Here is a 5,092-nt window from a genome sequence, read left to right as displayed (position 1 = left end):
GTCAGCCTCCACCGTCGGCCACATTCAGAGAGTCCGGTTTGGTCGCATGTTCCATCAGTCCCATTCCAACTGGAGTTGGTGATCTCCCGTTAGTTCTGTCCCACCGTCTCCATGGGTGAACACACCCCTCACGGTCCTGACTTTCTTTCTCATGTTCTCCCTCCTTCTGCTCCTCATCAGGACCTTGGGAACTCAGTCCGGTGCTCCAATGTGGGGCTCAGTCATTTTCTTCATCCATCACCAGGTGGAGGTTCTATGGTGATATGCAAGGAATTCATCAGTATGGCTATAGGATCTGGCCTTTTCCAGCTCCCTCTACAGCAATTTTTATTTGCTGATTGTATCTCAATAAAACTGGGGAAGAAAAAAATACACAATTTGTCAAAGGCATCATAAAACTGGTTACTGGTGATTTCTAATTAGCCCATCATGGCCTTCTTATTCTCCTGCATCTGATTTATCCTCTTGTATAAAGTTTTCAGAGTTTTCATAGCTTTTAACTTTTAGCATTGATGAGAATAAAGTGTTTTCATTATTCATTTGATGCATGCGAGGTTCGATGTGTTAAATGGAAAACTGAATCAGAGTGGCCACACATCAGTGTGTTTTGCTAGTAAGGTCTTCGTCTCTTTGACAGTTAGCACTGGAAATTAACACAGATTCAACCAAGAGGATCTACAACGTGATTCATGCAGACAGCAGGAACACATTTGATTCAATACCACCCCAAAGAGAATCTGCAAGGCTGGCAACTCTATTTGGCCATAAAGCACTTCAGTAAATCACACCTTTCTAATGAAGGATGAAGATGAATCGCCTTAGTTAGAGGCAATGCTACAGCATGGGGAGAGGGAAGGACGCCTACAAATGACTCTTAGGGTTACTCTTTCCTCCTTTTGAGGTAGTAGGAAAAATAAATATTTAATGAAAGAAAAAATGGGACTCAATAAAACCAGACAGGGAATACAATAGAGCTTTATTGAGAAAAAGTACAAGGTTCTAAAATCCAATCCTAAACAGAGTCCATTCACACACTGAACAGAGTGTCCCTCTGTTGTCAGCATCTTTAGCTTCAGCTACCATCAACACAGGATTATGCATGGTCCCCAAACTACGATGAACACCCAGCTTAGGGCTATCTAATGTGTTGCCTTTCAGCTTTGACTATTATGTAGCAGTTTCAGCCATATCTCTATATGATTATACACAAGTTTACCTAATATGTTTTTCTATACATTGGCTCGATTCTTTGTTTTGCAACAACATGTTCAAATGAAAACCAATACTCTGCTGAAGATGTTGTATCATATAATACTTATAAACTAGTTATTTTTTCATAATAGGTATTAAACACCATTCTAAAATTGCAACCCATAGTCCACATAAAATTTTCTTACATTCCTGGGGTAGCAGTGCACACCTATAACACCAGGTTTGGAGGTGGTAGACAGAAAGGATTAGGAGGTGAGCCTCAGCTACACAGGGAACTCAAGGCCACCCTAGGCTACACAAGACCTTGTCTCCAAACCAAAATTTCCTGGATAGCACCAGAAGTAATCATAATAATACTGGAAAATATTGGTCTAATTCAACTGTATACTTGAATACTATTAGACATACATGTTTGCCCATGATGTAAATGTGTGCCCAACTTCTGTAAGCACCAGCTCTCTTGACCCTCTGTCTACTTCAGTCATTGCTCCTGTGCTGGTCTGATGAGAATGGTCCCTATAAACTCACAGGTTTTAATGCTTGAACTCAGGTTGGTGGAACTGTTTATAATTCATTAAGCAAATGCTGATTTATAATTCTTCTAAATATTGCTTCACTAAGCCAAGCATAGTTTTACCTTCTTACTCATCTTGGAAAGTTTCTTAGGCAGAAGGGTCTCACAAAACTAAGTGCCTTCTGTGTTTTCCAGGCTCTGTTGTAAAGACTTACATGATTTCTTGCTGGCTCATAGCCTGCCTTGCCTTGCTTCTCAGTTCCCCTCCCTCTCTCTCTGCCTTAGGTTGCCATCTCTCAAAAACAGCATCAGGGTATTAACTCTGGCCACAGAAACATCTTTCTAGGAAATTCAGATTGAGAAACTTGCTCTTTCCAGTCATCTATGACAAGTCATTCAGCCCATGTTTGAAGACCTCTGATGACCTAACATGCAAGATTTAAACATATGAACTAGTGATCATCCATCCCAAGCAACACAAGACACCATGAACTGTAATGTCACCTAAGTGAGCCCCTGCAATGAAGGCAAGTGAAAAAGATTTGCTATAGAACTGACTCTCACAAGACGTGCTGGAAAGGGTCATTGTGTTTATGTGAAATTACCAAACCATAATAGCTGACTAGTATTAATTCATGACAAGATACCTAGAAAATGAGACAAGTAAGGACAATGGAAGAAAGGACTTTTGTTTTTAAAAATTAATCCTATTTACATAGATTGCTCTATTTCTAAGATGGTGACCTTCCTAACTTTTTGGTATTTAAAAATGCTTTTTCTCCTGTAAAATGTTAATGGCAATAGGTCAAAAAAAATTCATTGTCCTTTCTTGTCTCTGAAAACCAAAAAGAAAGGCATGTAATTATTTTTTCTTCTATGTTTGCATTCTACAAAATCTGAAGGCCAGAAACAACTACTCACTGAGCTATGTCCCTAGATCTCAGGGCAGAAGATTCTGGATTAATATTCATAATCATGTTATAGGTCAGTTGCTTCCTAATGCAGCAACCATTTAATACAGTTCTTCATGTTGTGGTGACACAACCATACAACTATATCCTTGCTACTTCATACCTGTAACTTTGCTATTGTTATGAATCTTAATATAAAACTGATACTCAGGTGGTCTGATATGTGACTCTTATGAAAGGATTGTTTGACCCCCAAAGCACCATTCTGAATTGCAATCTATACTCTATAAAATTGTGCTGCTTGCTTCCCTCACTGCTATGCCACAAGCAGCAATTTAAGGAAGGGCTTATTAGGGCTTACCCTTTGAAGGGACAAGGTCCATCAGGGAACAAAAGGCATGGAGCATGAAGGTGAAGCTGCTCATCACACTAAATCCACAGTTAGGAAGCAAAGAACTGAAAGGAACTTTGGGTGGGTTGTCAACCCTCATTGATCAATTTTCTATAAAACAGCCCCACTTCCCACAGGTTATAGGGCCTTAAAATACAGCACCTCCAGCTGGAGACCACATGCTTAAACATAGAAGTTTATGGGAACATGTCACCTTCAAACCAGAACAGAAGAGCTGGGGAGATGCACCAATGCACAAGAATGGTTGTTGCATGAGCATAACAATCCGAGTTCAACCATTCATGTGCCTAAAAACCCAGCATTGTGGGGTGTGGAGACAGGAGGCTTGCAGAGACAAACTTCACATTCAGTGAGAGACTATGTCTCAAGAGAAAAAGACAATTATAGAGGTGGACACACAGCATCTTTCTCTGATTTCCATATGTGCACACACCTACACGTACACACAGACACACACAGACACAAGTACTCACATGAACACACTGGATATCATAGTTGCTACTTTCCTATCTGGCTCTGTGGAATGCCAGCATGCTCATGCATAAACTGCAGCCCTTCTTTGCTTCTCATACAGACTTCTTTGTTTTCTTTTCAGGTTTATTTAACACTTAATGCTGTGGATGGCAGCAGCCAATCAGATTGTCAGCAATAAATTCCTTATCAACCTGGTCATCATTTTCATCACTGACAAAACCGCTATTGAATTTGTCATGAAGTGATGGATAGCCACATCATGTGTTGACAAGTAAGAAGTGACTGCCAGCGATCCATCCTTCAGTTCAGACAAAGGGCACCTGCCAGGACTTCTCCACAGCAAGTTACCCTAATGCCAGGCAGCTCCTGGGGTTGGTAAACACATTATTTACCTAAACATGAAGCAACTACAAGAAGTGCAATTTCAAATATACATATGTATATCATACATAGATATATATCAAATATTCAGTGGGACAGTTCAGTGATCCCCATCTGATAATAACTGTGTCAATAGCAAATAACAGTTTAAAAAAAGATTCTTCACATGAGCCATGCTTCAGACCCTGTGCTAAGTGTTTGGATGTATCTTGTCACTTAACTACACTTGGCACTACTCAAGTCCCTTGCTCCAAAAACATTATCTCCTGGGTGACTCTGAACAACACCAGATTCTAATTTCTATAGCTCATGTGCACGCTCAATAAGCCCCCATTTATGGAACAGGTGAGTGAAGTGAACAGTAGAACTTGAGGCTCAGAGCCCTCAGAACTTCAGAGTTGTGGGGGGAAATTAAATCACTGAAGGATCTAAACATCAAAGCAGTTATGAGCTATGCTTTCTAAGTTTACAGAGCTGAAGTTTCTAATCTGGTCCTTCTGTATGTATATGTGTTGCTTTTATTGATTAATGAATAAAGCTGTTTCAGTCAGTAGCTTAGCAGAACAGAAGTAGGCAGGAAAACTAACCTGAATGCTGGGAGAAACAAGGTAGAGTCAAGGAGAAGCCACATAGATGTAGCAAGAGACAGATGCCAGACACTGGATAGAGCCTTGCAGGTAGGCCACAACCACATGGTGATATGCAGCTTAATAGAAATGGGTTAGTTTAAGATGTAAGAGCTACCTAGAAATACACTCAAGCTATTGGCCAAACAGTATTGCAAATAATATAGTTTCTGTGAGATTGTTTCCGGTCTGGGCAGCTGGGAATGAATGAGCAGCCGCCGCCTACACTAATCAACTGTGAGGTATAAGACAACACTGAGTATATCCTTCAAACTACTTGAAAATGTTTTATTAGTATTTATCATATACTTTGTTGTAGGTACAAAAACAGGCTTTAGTTGAGATAGTTACAGCATTTATTGATTGCACAGTATAATAGATAGCTCACAAGCTGCATTCCCATCTATCATTTTTATACAGGAAATGCCAACTGTCATTTAATTGGTGCTGGGGACAAAAGTCAGGGCCTCAGCTTCTGAGGTAAGTGCTGAACCATGAAAACACAACCCCAGCAGCAACCATTTTTATAACCAAATAATTATTTGAATGACCTGGCTTGGGT

Source organism: Arvicola amphibius, chromosome 3, assembly GCF_903992535.2.
Source record: "Arvicola amphibius chromosome 3, mArvAmp1.2, whole genome shotgun sequence".
NCBI classification, from domain to species: Eukaryota; Metazoa; Chordata; class Mammalia; order Rodentia; family Cricetidae; genus Arvicola; species Arvicola amphibius.
The sequence above is the reverse complement of the archived record's forward strand: the minus strand, read 5'-3'. Positions refer to the sequence as shown.